At 43.1% G+C, this 18631-nt stretch overlaps 1 protein-coding gene across 1 annotated transcript in view; it reads right to left on the bottom strand.

The window, feature by feature from the left end:
* Nucleotides 1–16932, bottom strand: part of AMOT (angiomotin) — a 70248-nt gene extending 53316 nt beyond the window's left edge. The window contains exons 1-2 of the mRNA XM_040999529.1: nt 16565–16932; nt 8189–8256 (exon numbers count right to left, since the gene is read on the bottom strand). The gene's annotated coding sequence lies outside the window, so the exon portion shown is untranslated. The remainder of the gene's footprint in view (nt 1–8188; nt 8257–16564) is intronic.
* Nucleotides 16933–18631: the final 1699 nt, after the last annotated feature.

Genomic DNA, 18631 nt, shown 5'->3' with positions numbered 1-18631 from the left:
GAAAAGCTCACATCCATGTAGGTCACATTAGCAAAAAAAAAAAAGTATTTGCTAGAAAAATGAAAGGCAAAAATCCCTTCTCTCATGCATGAGAACTAAAATAGTATGCACTCTATAAACTTTAGTCTGCCCACAACGTTAATCACGCCAGTGCCAGTGGTCTGACATCTTCAATCAATAAAATAACCTCGTGTCTCCTGAACATACAGACTCTCCTGCGGGATATCTGATAGGAGAACAAAGGATAGTCCTCGTTCTGTCATTTTAAAAACGCCATCTTAGTGTACACATTGAGCTCTTCCAGAACAACTCTGCAGCAAGACCAAGCTAAATTTTAATCATGTTCAGTCATTGTCATATCCCTAGTATATCTAGGAGATTAAGCCAAGATCTTAGAGGGGACCCAGATGTTACCCCCAAAAAAAGTTCCAGAGAAGCAAAGTCACCAGGTGGCCAGGACAGAGCAAATTCTCACCGTTAAGTAGATTTATGCATTATCCTTAAGATCTTGTGTCTGTTCTTTCATCGAATGCCTCCTGCCATTCTGTGCCCACCTCTCACTCCACCAATCCAGATGAAGACACTTTGGCCAGAAGACTTTTTCTGTCCAATCTTGATCAACCGATTTCACACAGTTTTATTCACACTTGAAAGGAGCCAATATGAAGTCTTCTTTGTAACTGTCCATACGTTTGTGCATAACACACACACACACACAAACACACATGCATGCGCGCACACACACACACACCCCCCGCACGCATGCACACACAACACCTATAACCTTTCACAGAAAACAAGAGGCCACAGTCAATCCTCATGTCCTCTCAGGCCAATCCATATTGTGGCCAGGAGTGTCACTGAGAACATATTTCCCAACAGCCTTGCAACTCAGGACATTGATTTACTATTGTCCTATTGTCTAGATATATTTAATCAGTTTCATTGGGAATCCATCTTTGAGAGTAGAGATGCATACTGCATTGTATCTTCACATCTGGATGTGATAGTCTCTATTACACAGTTACTATATATCCCCTTAAATGAAAAGCCATAAAACAAAATCAACAACGGAAAGAAAAAATAGAAAATTTACAACATGAAGATAATAGCATGCTATTAAATGACCAATGTGTCACAGAAGAAATGGAAAAAGAAAATCAAAAAACCTTCTTGAAGCAAGCAATACTGCTGCGTGACCTATGAGTCAGTGAGGAAATGAATAAGAAAAACACACTTTTGAATGAGTGAAAATAAAAACAAAAATATCAACCTCCCCTTGAGATGTAGCAAAAAACACTATTGAAAGGGCTATTGATCTTAAATTTTGCATTAAAGTTGCCTTATATCAGAGAGTATATATGCTAGTTGCCCTTTACAGATTGACTTGTTTCACTGAACATAATGGTTTCTAGTTGTGTCCATTTGGTTGCAAATGGTAGAATTTCATTATTTTTAATGGCTGAGTAGCATGCCATGGAATAGATGTACCACAATTTCTTTATCCACTCCTCTTTTAACAGGTATCTGGGTTGTTTCCATGTCTTTAGTGTTGTAGATTGTGCTGCTATGAATATAGGACTATAGATCACTTTCTCATATGCAGATATCATTTCCTTCGGATATAGGAAGGAAGGAAGGAAGGAAGGAAGGAAGGAAGGAAGGAAGGGAAGAGAAAGAAAAAAGAACGAAAGAACGAAAGAAAGAAAGAAAGAACGAAAGAAAGAAAGAAAGAATCTTTCTTTCTAAGGTTTTGACACAATCGATTAAGCCACATCCTGCAACACAAGGATCCAAGTGGACACCAGTTCAAGTCCCATCTGCTCCACTTTTGATTCAGTTCACTGTTAATGTGCTCGGAAAAGCACTAGAAGATGATCGAAGTTCTTGGGTCCCTACAACCTCCTAGGAGATGTGGATAGAGCTCCTGGCGCTTGTATTTGGCTTGGTCTAGTCACAGCCGTTGCAGCCAATTGGAGAATGAACTAGTGCATTCCCTTTAGATAAATAAATATTTTTAAAAAATGCGTGTGTGTGTGTGTGTGTGTGTGTGTGTGTGAGGCAAGCATGTGGTACAGCAGTTAAGATTCTGCTAGGGGGCTGATGTGATGACTCATCTATCTAATCCTCTGTCTGCAAGTGCCAGCATCTTATCCCAGATACTCTATTTCCCATCCAGCTCCCTGCTTATGGCCTGGGAACGCACTGGAGGATTGCCAAATTCCTTGGGACCCTGCACCTGTGTGGAAGACAAGGAGGAAGCTCCTGCCTTCTGGCATTAGATCAGCTCAGCTCAGGTCAGCCATTATGGCCTTTTGGGGAATGAACCAGCAGATGGAAAATCTTTCTCTATCTCTCCCTCTCTGTAAATATGCTTTTCCAAATAAATAAACATTTTTTAAAATATGCTGCTTGGTCAACATACAACCCATATTAGAGCACGTTTGAGTTCCAGCTCAACTCCCAAGAACAGTTTCCTATTAAGGCACACTCTGGGCGGCAGCAGGTGACAGCTCAAGCACCAGGAACCTGGAGACTTCACCAACAGGTAGAAAACTCTTCTGTCTGTCTCTGCCTTCAAATAAAATCAAAATCTAAATTTTAAAAAGCAAAAAAAAAAAAAACCCACTTTATTTGTAACTCAGTATTTTGTGCAAGCGTCCTTTAGATCAAAGGTCAGAAGTACAAAGATTCTTAGGAAATCACCAGTGTTCCCATGTACTCTTGCTATCGACAAAGATGCCAGGGTCTCAGAAGGGTGACAGCCAGGAGCAGAACACAGATTTTATAACTCTTAGGGCAAGAGTCATTCTAGTATTGTTTACATACACATTTTATATTATACATACATATATTATACATATATATTGGCATTATTACCTTATACATAGAAGATATTTAATAAGCACTAGACTGAATTGACTGGTTTTAAGACACTGACAATCGGGCTTAATGCTATAATCAATTTTCCTGACACATGGGAAGTAAACTGCTAATGGCAGAAGGGGAAATACAAAGAGGTAAGAGGAAAGTGCTCATCTAGACATAAGACAGAAGCTTCTATTTAGGTCAAGATGTGCAGGTAGTTCAGAGAGTTAGCACCAACTTCCGCTCTTCGATGTTTTTAGGTACTTGTTCTTGATCTTGTCAACATCATACCTTCTTGGCATCTGTTTTTACTTAACTATATAGTATTAGCTTCAGAAAAGGCTAAAGCAAAACAAACAAACAAACAAAGAACAACCTAGGTCCAATGCTTCTCTGCTATCACTATTCTATCTAGATTAGGTTGGAAATTTTATCTTAAGCACCAAAGCAAGGCCTTTTGCTTTGCATTTGCATATCATACTGAGCAGGAGTGGGAGAGATCCATTTCTGAGATGGTTAACTCAGAGGCTTGGTTCATTTGGGCTCTAGTCTTACTCGCCTGCGCCCTGAAGCAATTACCCTCCATGAGTCAAGAGGCAGCAAAGGGACTCCAGGCTGGAGAACCCACGCAGCGAGATACTGTGGTAGCAAAGAGGCTCCTAATGCCAGCTCCTTCTGCTTATACCCCCACCCAGGCACAGCACACACTTTCCTTTCAAAGGTGGACTTGACCAGTAGTGCCATGACTCACTTCCAATTGCCTCAGAAAAAGTAGAAAAGCATCCATGAAGCCAGACTGAGCGGAAAAAGGAGGCAAGTTTGAAAATAGACCTAGAAGCTGCCCACGTCACCAAATTTGTACCTCCAATGAAATGTCACCCATTTTTATGTGTAGTCTACTTTATGAGTAAATGATAATAGCACACATACACATGTAACATATTGAAAACAACATAGTCTCCAAATTTTCAGAATTCATAAAATATGCTCTTTACTTTTTTATATTTGTTTTTTCTACAAAGCAATTACATATTAATATGCATGACATTTTGAATGCTGCATTTCATTTTATCACAAGCACTTTCTCTTGGGTTGTAGCATGACTTCAAGACAAACACCGTAATGGCTATGTAACAGTCTATTAAATGAGTATATCAAGATTCATTTACCTATTCTCCAATTATGAAGACATTCAAATGGCTTCCAATTTTGTGCTAGTCTAAATAATGTTACAAAAACATCTTCGTGATTTAGCCATTTCAGTATCTTAGATTGTTTCCTAATGACAGAATCCCAGAAGTAAAATTAATCAGGCAAGGAGTATGAATTTCTTTAGATAACACACTAAAAAAATAAATAAATAAATAAATAAATAAATAAAATCAAACTAGCAACACACCAAAGCCCCATGTAATTTCCTCACTTAATAAAAGTTCTCATGCCTCCGTTTCTCTAGCAGGGCAGAGCAGGGTGCTGGGAAAGAAAGAAGCCAAGAGAAGCAGTCTAGTATCCCAGGGCCTTGCGAAACTGACAGCGCGGAATGCAGACTCCCCAGTGAATCCAGCTTGCATGCACTTGCCCCAAATTGCCACCAAGCCAAGAAGCTAATTAGTAAAAGCATCAGGTGGGTGAGAACAGGTTCATGGCCTGTAATGGCTTATATCAGCTTTCATTTTTGCCCTTGGAAGGATCTGCCAGTCAGCTTGAAGACATTCAGTTCTAGTGACCTGATGTGCTTCCTTCTGACGACTGAACACATTCGTTTCCAGATCCCAATCAGCCATATAACCTTAAGGACATTTTGCTGTATACAATCAAGCATGCATACGTGACCAAGAAGCACGTGTGTGTAACTTTCTTTTTCACCTCTGTTCAGTGGACACATTTAAGGTTAGCCCTGTTTAATATTATGACTAGGTGCCATCGGCCTTAACCGGTCAATGCGTTATAGACAGGCTTATGTGTAGACCTGAGTATAAGTAATTTATGCCAAAGTTAGGGGTTGTTACAGGCCAGAGATGTCCAGTTTGGACAGAGCAAACATGAGAAACAAGGGTACTTCAAAAGGTTGGCAGGAAAAGAGTTAAAAGTCTATTTTACTGAAAGTTTTTAAAATCTATACATAACTTAGAGAAAAATGTTTTAACACATTTATTTATTATTCATTTGAAAGGCAGAGACAGACAGATGGACATACAAATCTTCCATCTGTCAGTTCACCTCCAAAATTTCCCCAGCAGGTCGGGTTGAGCCAGGCTGGAGCCAGATGCCAGGAACTCAGTCCCGGTCTCTCCTGCAAGTAGCAGGGACCCACATATTTTGAGCCAACAGCTGCTATCTCCTGGGGTATACATTAGCAGGAAGCTGGGATGAAGAGTAGAGGCAGCCTTGAACTTAGTCATTATAACATGGAATGTGAGGAACTCCATCCAGCCTGTTACCCAGCTCTCAATGTCTACTGTCCAAGAACTTTTTGAAAACCCCTCGTAAGAATGGGTTTTCATTAAAATTTGCACCAAAATAAACTTGTTTTTTTATTCCATTTTTCCAAGAACTCTTTGAATTACCCTTCCTCACCTTCTTTTCCAGAACTCCCCAGAAAAAGAAAGCTTTACTTTCCACCTTCTCTTTGAAGGCTTTTGTGGAACCATTACCCATTTTCCCTCTGCCCCCTATTCTTTTTCTTTAAAATATGTATTTATTTTTATTGGAAAAGCAGATTTACAGAAAGAAGAAGACACAGAGAGAAAGATCTTTCATCTGCTGGCTCACTCCCCAAATGGTCACAATGGCTAGAGTTGAGCTATTCCAAAGCCAGGAGCCAGGAGTTTCTTCCAGGTCTCCCACATGGATTGCAGGATCCCAAAGCATTGCACCATCTTCTACTGCTTTCCAAGGCCATAAGCAGAGAGCTGGATGAGAAGTGGTGCAGCAGGGACACAAACTGGTGGCCATATGTGATGTCAGCACTTGCAGGTAGAAGATTAGCCAGTTGAGCTATCATGCTGGCCACTGCCCCCAATACATGTTGTAAAAAATTCTCTCTTCTCTGTGATAGTACTGGACTTTCTACGTACCTCAAGGACACAACTGACCATAGTATATCTCTCACACACGTTTACTGAATGTTTACTGGAACTAGATACTGTGCTGGGCAGACTGTGAGGCAAAAAATAAAACCAAAGTGGAAATCCAGTCCCTAAGGAACTTCCAGTCAAGCAGGAGAGCTACAACCCACTGGAAAAACCAAGATAGGAGCAGACATCTCTGACAACACAGAACTCCTTACAAAGACTCTGGCACCCCAGAGGAAAACCAGAAAAATAAACAAACACTTTTGTGTTGAGAAGATAACAAAGAAATTTGTGACCATCTTGACGTCAAAAATAGCTTGAGGCATACACATTTGCCCTAATGCTTAGCATGGCTGTTAGGATTCCTGTGTCCCAGGTCAATATGCCACAGACTAATTTCCAGCCCTGGCTTCTGACCCCAGCTTTCTTCTCTACAGACCTGGGAAGGTAGCAGTGATGGCAAAGTACCAGCCATGTGAGTGAGAGACCTGACTTGAGTTCCCAGTTTTGGGCTTTGGCTCAGGACAGCCCTAACCATGGTGGGCTTTGGGGGAGCAGACCAGCAAATGAAAAGCACACACAGAGGCTGATTATACCTCATATATTTTGGAATCACTAGCAAAGAGATGACAGCTAATGTCTTAAGAATTGGCTGGTCCATAAAAACAGAAGCAAGGGACAAAGTAAGGACCAATACCCTGGGGAAAAAAGTATCAAGGATCAGGCACTTTTCAAATGTAAGAGTGAGAAAAAAAAATTGTTGTGACTAGCAATGTGGCAAAATACGCTAAGTCTCTCTGACTGTGGTGCCAGAATCCCATATGGAAGCCGGTGTGAGTCCCAGCCGCATCATTTCCAATCCATCTCCTTGCTAATGTGCCTAGGAAAGCAGTGGACTACGGTCCAATTCCTGGGGTCCCTGCACCCATGTGGCAGACCAAGAAGAAGCTCCAGGGTCCTGGTTTTGGACCAGTTCAGTCACTTGGGGAGTGAACCAGGAGGTGGTAGATCTCTGTGTGTGTGTGTGAGTGTGTGTGTGTGTGTGTGTGTCCTCTCTGTAAATTTGTCTTTCAATAAAAATAAATACATCCTTAAAATGTATATTTTACTCCATGGCTTCCCCCACCATACACTTTGAATCTAGACTTGGGAATATACTTTTCCAAGGATGGAAGTCTACAACACGGAGAGGAAAAATGGATTGAGCAAAAAAAAAAATGGAAATAGAAGTTGTTACATTATGAGCTCTTACAGGACTGAGCTGTGTTTGTGATTTTGAAGTACACAAGAAGGCATTTGAAAATGGTGGTGGTGGTGGGAACCAGTATTGTGGTATAGCAGGTATTTTACCTGCGATGCAGACAGCCCCTAAAGGTGCCAGCTGAAGTCCCAGCAGCCCAACTTTCCATCCAACTCCTTACTAAAGTGCCTGGGAAGGCAGTACAAAATAGTTAAAATACCTGGATCCTTGGCACCCACATGACAGACTCACATGAAGGTTCCTGGTTTGGCCTGGCCAAGTCCCAGCTGTTGCAGTCATTTGGGAAGTGAATCATCAATGGATAGAAGATTCTCATCTGTCTCTCTCTCTCTTTCTCCTCCTCCTTCCTTCCTTTGCTCCCTCCCTCCCCTTCCCCATCTCTCTCTTCCCTCTTTCTCTTCCCCCTCATCCCCTCTAAAAGCAAAAAAGTTGGGCCCAGCACAGTAGCCTAGTGGCTAAAATTCTTGCCTTGTATGCGCCGGGATTCCATATGGGTGCAGGTTTGTGTCCCAGTTGATCCACTTCCCATTCAACTCCCTGTTTGTAGCCTGAGAAAGAAGTAAAGGATGGGCCAAAGCCTTGGGACCCTGCACCTGCATGGGAGACCCAGAAGAAGCTCCTGTCTCCTGGATTCAGATTGGCTCAGTTCCAGCCACTTGGTGAGTGAACCAGCAGATAGAAGATATTTCTTTCTGTAAATCTGCCTTTCCAATAAAAATAAATAAATCTTAAAAAGAAAAAAGTTTGTGATGGAAAGCAGAAAATGGGTACCATGAAAAGATGCATGAATTTCAAAATGTTTGCACCAAAACAATGGTCATGAACTTCTTGAAGTGCTATTATATCCATCTCAACACTGAAAACATTAACACATTAAAATGTGCTTAATAATTTTTGAATAAAAATCCCAGAAGATTTTGCTAGTGCAGCAGCAGAAGAAGAAAAGGGAAAAAAAGGCATGGAACAGTAGCAATAATACTTTTACCTTTAGTTTCTCAGTCTTTCTTCTATGAAGTCAAAAGCTCTTTCACTTCTGTTTTCCTCTCAGCCACTCTGTACGGAAATAAAGGCAGATGTGATTAATTCCATTTTAGTGATCGCTTCGGCAGCACATTATACTAAAATAAGTGATTAATTCCATTTTCTAGCTGGAAAAGTTCAAGTCCAGAATAGATAGTTAATGAAAACCAATTTGACCAGAGTTTCCCTGTTGCTCACCAGAACAGCCGGAATCAAGACTCAGGTCTTGTGACTTCCTGCCTGTACTCAGTTATAAGACAAAACCCTCTACAGAGCTGCCTGTCCAGTTTATAAGAGGTCAGTTCTCAAGAAAAATTCAGGAGGAAAGTAAACACCCTGAGAACTCCCAACAATCTGTTGAAGAGAGCACACTACACCTACAAGGACATATCTAAGACATTTCCCCATGCCCACGCTGCAACAGATGGTTAAAGGTAATTCCCAGTGGGACTTTGTTAACATCGCCGGGAGTTCCTTGTTTGGCTGTACCCCTCTGGAAGGCAAGTCCCATCTGTCTTCGGTCCGGTTTGTGTGCCTGAGTAGGGCTCAGGTGCTGACTGTAGGTGTGGCATCCAGCAGGTGCATGGACGGGAGCCAGCGTTTCATATCTTCATACCGAAGGGCCTGAGTCACTCTCCCAAGGAGGAAGGTAACCCCTCCTCCTGCTGCTGACTTGCAAGAGCAGGGAACCTGTCTTGATCCAGCTGCCACTGCAACACTGAATCCGGGCCCTGCCTTCTCAAGAAGGACTAAGGGCGAGATCAGTTAAACCACTGATCACCTAACGCAGCTAACCTTCCCACTCACACAAACGAGTGTGGGAATAGCAACAAGGAACATATTTACAGAATGGTTGTCTGCTCCAAAGGGGTTCCACAGAAGACCTGTATCATCTATTTACTTGTAAAGCATGTATTCTATTGCACATAGCACTGAAAACTCCAGAGCAAGAAGTCATCCACCCCCCCAAATTATGGAGGACTACAAAAAGAACCTGCTAGGTATGTACACCAATGTTTCCAGTGCAGCTTTCTGCATCAAATGGTGGCCTAAAAGTGTCAGGTCTGAAAATTCATCAGATTCCCCTGCCTAACGGAAGCCTAACTGGCAGCCTTAGGCAGGCAAAATGTTCTTGGGGGTAAAGAAGGTCATCAGTATTTTCTTAGCTCCAAAAATTGCTGCTTTTTAAGAAACAATTTTCCTCCCTCAATCAATCTCTCTCTCTCTCTCTCTCTGACACACACATATATACGAGATGAGAAACTAATTGTAGAAGGAAATAAAATCAAATACGACCTTAATGAAATGATTTATTATGACTCATTGCATTTCTCCAATTCATATGGGAAACTTAAATTAATATGCTTTGTTTTACAGTCTGTGATCCAGAAAGTAAAACTGGTTACGAAACCAAAACGTGATCACGCTATATAAACAAAACAAAAATTGGTACTCAAAATCTAATGTAATAAAGAGGAAATTAGATTTCTCCCAAAATAGGCAATCTAAATAATTTTATCTTAGTTTTCTATCACATGGAAAAAATGCCACTAATTCAATACAAATCCGTGCCCCTTGAAAACACCAAAATGAGTAAGGGATGTACTAATTAGCTTCCTAATGAGGAAGGTTTTAATTGAATTCTTCTATAACAACCTTCATCAAAGTTTCCAGGGCAACTTCATAAAAGGATGTCAAACCTGGCCCATATTTTTATCCCCTTAAAAATGATTCTCAATGCACAGAAACACGGAATGCTGATTTCTCTTCAATGCTGTTAGCACTCAGGCCACTACATTTTCTGATGTCAGCAATCCCCTTCCCACAAATATTCCAAGTATGCACCACCGTCATTCTCCTTTCAATTATGTGGTTTCTCTGCTCCTTTACTGATTGAGTCCAGGCCTCTAGGATAATGAGAAGCATGTGCAGGGAAAATATGCTCTTAAAAAACACATACATCAGTTTCATCTGCATTATAAAGAGGGGGGCAGGTCATTTGTTCATATCAAAAGGATCAAAATGTGAAGTTTGCTATGCGACATAGAAGGGAAAGAACAAGAGCAGCATCACCGCTGAAACCTGGGGGCAGGCAGTTATTGTGATCTGACACCACACCAATATGAGTAAGAAGACGCCCCGCCCCCTGCCCCCTGCCCAAACCCACCTTTTCTAGCTTGGCCACATTGATATTTAATGTTATCTTAATGTTGCTTTGGGGGGTATTTAAGTTCTGACATACACATGGAAATGAGCCACGAATTGTACAGCAAGCATAAATATTCTATCATTAATAAAAAACAGCTGTGCAAAAACACTACATTGGTTGGGTTTCAGTTACTGGCTATCATCAGTATGTGTCACACACAAATATTACTCAAAATTTTCTTCCTCAACACACACTCACACACACACACACAGTGGAAGAGGGAGGGAGAGAAATTTGCTTCACTATTTAATATTTTCGAGGAACTTTGACAAACGCACTGAGTTCTGTGGGATGGTTCAACTAATGTCTCTTTTTGAAGCTATTTTTCTTCACCCTGACAGATGCTAGAATCCTCTAACAAGGATTCAATTTATCACATGATATGAATTTGTTTTCAAAATATTAAAAAGGCCAGTAATATAAATGTTCAGTCAATCTTTTTTTTTTAAGATTTATTTTATTTTATTGGAAAAGTCAGATATACAGAAGAGAGACAGAGAGCAAGATCTTCCGTCTGATGATTCACTCCCTAGGCGGCTGCAACAGCCAGAGCTGAGCAGATCCAAAGCCAGGAACCCAGAGCCTCCTCTGGGTCTCCCACATGGGTGCAGGGTTCCAAGGGTTTGGGTCATCCTCTACTGCTCTCCTAGGCCACAGGCAAGGAGCTGGATGGGAAGCGGGGCCGCTGGGATTAGAACCAGTGCCCATATGCAATCCCAGCATGTGCAAGGCAAGGACTAAAACCGCTAGGCTACTGCACTGGGCTCAAATGTTGGGTCAATCTTAATTATAGTCAGTAAGGCAATGGGGCACCAAAGGGCATTGTACGTTCTAAGAGACCAAAGCTCATCAGAAGTGAACACCTTCTCAGGACCCTATAATAAGTCTGCTTTGCTATCATACAAAAACCTTTCATCCAATGATCACAAAGCATGTGCCCAATATGAAGCATACCTAAACACCTCTGTGAAGTATTAATATCCCTGCTTCCCAGAAGGGTAACCGAAGCTTAGAGGAGCTAATTCACTTACCCTTGGTCACATGGCAAATCAGAAAGGGGTTGGGCAGAGAAATTCAGCTCCTCGCCTCGAGTCACACTGTCTAATGACATTTCATGGAGTTGGAGGAAAAGTGAAAGTGACTTCACCAAAGTGAAGGCAAGCCTAGAGAGTTTTTAAAAAGTAGGCTTTTCCAAGAATTGCCTTTAGAAACGTCTGCAGAATTGGAATAAATCGGGAGAAGCATAGTAGATGGGGACACAGGGAAGACCCTCTCTGTTTCTAAATCTGTACCATACACATGGGAAATCTACTCACTTTATATAAGTGGAAAAAATATTATCAAAATTTTCAAAAACGTAGACAATTTAATCAAATTTTAATAAAGAGATATTAGCAGTGAGCTCCATCAGTATTTTCCCTATGCCTACGCAAGATCTTTAAAAAAGGTTGTAGTATTTCACTTGGTATTTTGCACATTCTTGTGTACTATACCTTCACTATTCAAGAAAACTGAAGGAGCTACGGAGCAGAGCTTTTGTTACTACATGATGAAGGCCTCAAAGGAAGGCTGTTGCATGTGGACTATCCCACAATAACTACATGGCTTTTATTATCTGAAATTCTAAGTTCCCTTACTATGTTTTAGGCTAATTTAGACATTATTTTCAAAGCTATGAAACAAGCACATCTGTGCCTCTCTGCATCTCCTTTCTGTTCTGCACTCCATACACGCTGGCAAGCAATTGATGGGTTATCATGCCACAATGACTTAAGAAACACTGCAAATGATTTAGATAAACAGTTGGCTCTAGTTTTTTTTTTTTTCTTAAAAACAATGGGGGTAGGGGTGGAGAATAACAGGAGCTCAAAAGAATGGAATTAATATCCTTGCTGGACAAATATACCAACAATCCTTAAATCACAGAAAGTGCTCAGGGATTGTTGATGAAGTCTGTCTCCCCATTCAAGGAGCAAAACGTAGGGGATGCTTCATAGTCCTTAGGCTCTGAATTCATTCCCGTACAGTGGTTTAGAAAGTAAAGCCTTGGTTGAGTTCTTATTTAAATATGATATTGTATACTCTTACAACCACGACTATGTAAATTCCAGGTTAGTATGGGAACAAAGGACTGGAAAGGTACTAGGAATCATGAAAGGAGATCTGTTAGGGTTTGGGGCTTCTTGATGAAGTTTTTGGACAGGCTCATAGTATTTCAGTGGGATATTCTTAGAAATACAATTCAAGATGCATTCATGTGGATACATGTCAAGCCTATTTTAGACACAATCATTACACAATTGTATTCCTAAAGAGTATGGCTCCTCATTCTGCTAATGATCATTCATGCGCCTAAGAAGAATCATACATTTCTGAGAACTGTCTCAAAATCACCCTTTTCAACCCCCACAATTTACATACAGTGTGATCACTTGCCACTGGTGGTAAAATGAGTCAGAATCAGGTCTGGAGTCCCAGGTTCCTCTCAGTCAACAGGCTTGCCATAAGCTTATCAGAGAATGTTAGATTAAAGATGGCATCCACTACCATTATTAACTTTTCTGCACCCTAGGTTTAGTCATACAACAACTGGAAATAAATATTTTACCTGTAAGAGAGTCTCACCATTAGATATATTCAAAATTGATTATGTTTGATTTATCCAGAAAGTAATACTAGCTACCTTCTACAAGCAATTTGTAGTGGGGCTAATGTGCCCATCATTGTGACAAACCAGAGTGAATTTTTTTTCAAAGATTTATTTATTTTTATTGGAAAGCCAGGTTTACAGAGAGGAGGAGAGGCAGAGAAAAGATCTTGCATCCGCTGGTTGATTCCCCAAATTAAGGCAATGGCCAGAGCTGAGGTAATCCGAAACCAGAAACCAGGAGCCCCCTCCAAGTCTCAGGCACAGCTGCAGGGTTCCAAGGCCTTGGACCATTCTCTGCTGCTTTCCCAAGCCACAAGCCAGGGGCTGGATGGGAAGTGGGGCCGCCAGGAAATGAACCGCTGCCCATATGGCACTTAGAGGTGAAGGATTAGCCAATTGAGGCATAGCACCAACCCAGACAAATCAGAATGACTTAGACCATTATGTTCATGTCATATAACAAGGAGTTGTCAAAGACAAAACTGCTCTCTCCTTCTTCAAAAAATATTAATTCAAACAAATTCTAATTTATTCCTTTAAGTCCAAGTATAGCAAATTTTTATATATCAAATTATAGTTAAAGCTAGTTCCTTTAAAGAAACCTGTTATGGGTCTCTCTCTCTCTCTCTCTTTTTACTAATCTTCAGACCGCATGTGTGTTATGTGTGGAAGGGGCAATTTCTCTCCTTTTTCTGGGTTAAGAAGGGTTAGAAACCCACCATGCAGGAGAGTGATGCAGTCTGGTCAGTCTGCTTAACATCCCCTTAGCTCCTGGAATCAAATTCTAACCTTTGACTTGGGTATAAAACCCTGGATTTTGGACCAAAGTCCAGAAAAAAAAAAAAAAAAGACAACACATCAGAGTAAAACACCAACCAAAATTCCTGGGGACAGGAAATCAATGGATCACAATTCTAAACAAATTGGTTTAGTCCCCAGCTAATTAACTTGTCAAGCAGTTCTCTAAACCCACTGAATTCATGGAAGAAAGAAGTGATGTAATAGCAGATTTGGAAACATTTACCCATTTACTGTCCTAAAAGGCCTGGCCTCGACCACACACACCTCTCTCCACCCTTTCGGGAGGTTTAAGCTGGGCTTAATGGGTGCAAAGGACAATTTCTACCAGACAGTCCCAAAGAACAGACAGTTCTCATGCATTCCAAACGCTCAGTCTCCATGGCGGAGGCTACCTGGTCACAAGCATTTCTCAAGAGGGAACATATCCTCTACTCCTCTTCATTGGTAACAACCAACCCCCCCATTCCACCCTCCCTACCCCAAACAAATCACAACAAAACAAAACAACTGTGAACCATCCTGAGACCTTCAGGGAATTTTTCTGGGGTAAAGGAAAAGGCACAGTGGGAAGATGGGGAGCAGGAGAGTGTGAGAAACTCCTGTAGTTTGCAAATGGAAAAAAAAAGGGGGGGGGCTTAAAAAGCGGGATCAAAGGGAAAAGGAGGAAAAGGGGCTGCTTAATTACAAAGACACCCTTTTAAATAAGGCACAGGCCCTGGGAGAGGGCTCTTAGGAGAGGCCCAGAAGCAGATGTACCCATTTAGAATTCTGGCACTCAATGGGATCTCAAAGTCATGGTAGTATCGAGCCCTCTGCCTTCTGCAAAGAGTCTGGTCCGTTTCTTACAAAACTTCAGAGAAAGCCTCTCCACAGAATGCCCTAGTTAGTCATTTGCCTAATAAACCCTACTTCATAAACCAGACATGAAATTTTAATTTCAAAACCCAATACAGGATTGGATAAGAATTTTAGGGAGTTCACTTTTGAAAATATCTTTTTCAAAAGGTTGAATAGATCTATAACTTTCATGTAAAAGTTGTTCTACATAGACGGGTGGTCAGAAGTTGACTTCACATCTAGATTCTCAAGTCAGTAAAATGCACTTTGAATTTTACAGAGCCACAAACTTTCCCGAAGAATTAAGGACGATGTAGTGCCAGAAAGTGTCTGTAAATGACACTGGATAAACTCATACAGAATAGCTGGGACCTGAGTTATGATCTGTAAATAGATACAACTCCTCTACAACCACCTGGCCACTCATATGTCCTAGGCCAGTTAGAAAATGTAGTTTGGTTAAGTCAGCTCTTCCCTCCCAGCTGATCTGAAACCCAACAGAGTCTTTAAAAATCATCGCTGTGTAACGTTCCTCCTCTGCCTTCCGCTTTTCCTTCATTCCATTAAAACCAAAGAAATTATTTAAAAATATAAGCATTTCGTTCCCAAACAAGCCACATGTTGGGGATCTTGAAGTGCCATCCTTCTTTGTAAACTAGATACCCTGGTCCAACTGAAGATAGGTGGAAGATGGGTGAAAATTTATCCCAGCTCCAAGTTGGCATTTCAAACTATTCTTAGTTACTAAATGAGGGTGCTGAAAGGTCTAACTGGGAAAGCTTCACAAAGGCTGGCCTCAGAAACAACCTTTCCCAAAGCCTAGCTCAAGGAGTCTTCAAAACCCCCAGCCCTTCATCACTGAAGATTCTGGTGACTAATTATCTTCCTCTCTGAATGTAAGAAGGTTATCTTCATAAAAGTTTTAACTGCCCCTCAACATCCCCGCTCCATGGCGAAGAGTGGTGGCAACTAAATTAAACTCCGCCAGTTGTCAGAGAAAGCTAAGGATCGGAAATGCTCTCTTAAACCAATGTTCCCTTTCCTCTCATTACTTAGTATTTAGCGCCGTGTGTAAATTATTATATGGTTATTAGTGGCAATTTACAAGGGATGGCTCAGTCTATAAAAATTTGCTTTTCCCTCTCATTTTTTTCTGCTCATTATATTCTTACGTCTACGAAGTACATCCTACTGCAGAAGTACCTATTTACAGGACTCCAGATGCAGGCCCTCCAATTCCTGCCCCACTCACAAAACTACTTTCCAACCTCTACGCATATTATACAGTACTTAGGGATAGGTGCCACTCCCACCACACACACACACACACACACACACACACACACACAAAACAGCGTTGCAATGTAAATCACGTCTACACTTTAAAACTTCAAGAAAACGTGCCCTCGGGCTCAGGGAGTGAAAGCACCCACCCCAAGCCAAAGCACTTAAAAGAGAAGCCTAACCAGTTAAGAGATAAGAGCGGACATTCAAGCTGGGCTAAAAGTAGACTTCAGCTTCCCTGGGTCTTTAGTTTCTACCGTGATGAATTGCATAGAGACCTACCAGGACCCCAGGAGTTAAGCAAATGAAAGCACCACCAAGTTGTGGTACCCACTAGCATCTCCTAGTCAAAGTACAACGGGAAACAAGTGCATAGTCTTTAATCAATTTCACTCACTTGCACATCCCCAAAAAAACTCATGGCCAGTTGTAAAATGGAACACATGAGCATCCCCACACGCAGCTAAATTGACTCACTCATGCCGAGGGCACGACCAAGTTCATGCCACTATGGATTCCTGCCCCCAGATCCCCGCGAAAAGTAACCATGCGTCTCCTACCCCCGAAGGCAACGAAGACAAGGTGACGACTCTCTGCTCGTTCTAGTGGCTTTGGTCCTGGGCCGGAGGCCAGGGATGGGCAGGGGGAGGACCCCAAACCCCGGCTGCTCCCCTCTTCGCTGCTCCGTCCGGGCTCTCCTTGGTGGCAGTGGACAGGCAGGATACCGGGCCGGAGGGTGGAGCAGCGGATGGTGAGAGGCGAGACAGACTGGAGGTGGTAGTGGTAGCGGGGGAGAAGCGAAGAGAACTAAGAGGAGGCGAAAGAGGGGAGATGGAGAAGTAATTCAGGGGGTCTACCAGTTCAGGCAGCCAGAAAGCTCCTCGGAAGGAAGGGGCGTGACTGCGCTGAAGGCAGCTCCTGAGCAGAGGATGGGAGGCAGAGCAGGGGCAGGACTGTGCGGCTTTTCTTCTTGCGGTGAGCGGCTAGGACCGCCCAGGAGCCGGGGGCGGGTCGGGAAGCGGGGCGGAGTAAAGGGCGGGGAAAGAAGGGCGGGAGCCAGCCGGACCCTGAGGCCAGGGGGCCGAGCGCGGAAGACTGGCGCCCCGGGGTGGGGAAGGGGGAACGGAGGAGCTGGGAAGTTTCAAACAATCGAACAGCGGGGTCCAGGAGCAAGGCCGCTGGGCAGGGGGCAGGCAATCGGAGGACCCTCGCTCTCGCCCTTCCTCCCACTGGCCGGGGAGAGCCTCGGTTATGGCAACCCGGGACAGCCCACGCAGCGACCGGCGGGGAGGAGGGAGACGGTTGCGCCAAGACGGCCACTAATACTCTGTGGCCATAGCTCAGCAGAATCGCGTGGGAGACCCAGGGCAGCTCCCCGCCCTACTGCGGGAGAAAGAAAAACAAATAATAGAAATGCTGGAAAGCTACTTCCACTGAAGCCCGGGTAAAATAAAGCAGGAAGGAGGGCCACAGATCCTCCGTCTCCCTTTCCCCCTTGTTTCCTATTAGCCACAGCACCCCTGCTCCCTCACCCCCCCTCCCCAGGCCACAGATCAGGGAAGACACCCTCCTTTCTTCCTTCGCTCGCTCTCCCCCTCCCCCTTGGTGCACTTGGCCGGCGAGAGGGGGCGTGAGCGGGGCCCTAAGGAGGCGCCGCCCCTTGGGTGGGCTCCCTGCGCGGTGCTGAGCAGCCGGAGCGAACCCTGGAGCGCTAAGTTCCGCCCATCATTATTTTACGGCTACCCTTTGGCTACTCCGAAGTTTAGGGTTTGCTTGCGATTGGTCCGTTAGGTTGTCAGTCCCATCTTTTTGTCCCGCCCCGCCCTCAAAATTCATAAAACGAAAACAAGAGGCTATTGTCTAGTTCTATGTTCTCTCGCAGCTGCTGCTGGGAAGAGAAAGATGAGAAGCTTGATTTCTCAGTCTGGTAAAAGGGTGCGACAGTGTGTCTGCCGGCTCTGGTTCACCTTTATGTTATGGCACACTCCAGGCCACTGGGAGTAGGTAACTTTTCTTCCTTTTTTCAACCAGGAGGAGAGAAAAGTACCTGCGGTGTCAGTGTGCTGTTCCCATTACCTGGCTATGAAAAAAAAATGATATCGTTTAAAAACACGGAGGGTTGAGAACGCCATCCGGGGACATGAAAAATCTACCATTTTACGCCTGGGAAAAAGGCAAGCACTGAGAAGCAGCATAGGGGTAATGGAAATGCAGAATTTGGAGTCCTAGAGACCCAGAATTCATCGGCGTGGGGAGGGGGAGGACCGGAGAGCGGGACTGGCACTTCGTGAAGCTAGTCTGCGACTTTTAAGTGGCTTAACTTCTCAGCCCTCCTTTTCCTATCTGGAAATAAAGGCTCTTTAGACCAGTCCTGTGCAATGAAATGTGTATCAAGACTCTTAACCCACAAAGCCCTCCACACACGTGTGTGTTCATCCTCGTGCGTGACACATGCTGAAGTGCTTCCCATGTGTTTGTTAATCAAACATTCTGCTTATCTGTTTAAGCATTTACATCCGTGATTGTGTAGGCTTTGTAGCTTCGTTTTAAAACGTCAATTCTTCTCCTACAGCTTCGGGGGTGGATATGACGGAGCTGGCTCCCTGCAGTTAGAATAATAAATTACC

Source organism: Ochotona curzoniae, unplaced genomic scaffold (genome assembly GCF_017591425.1).
Source record: "Ochotona curzoniae isolate NIBS_2020 unplaced genomic scaffold, NIBS_Ocur_1.0 scaffold_1852, whole genome shotgun sequence".
NCBI lineage: Eukaryota > Metazoa > Chordata > Mammalia > Lagomorpha > Ochotonidae > Ochotona > Ochotona curzoniae.
The sequence above is the reverse complement of the archived record's forward strand: the minus strand, read 5'-3'. Positions and strand labels throughout refer to the sequence as shown.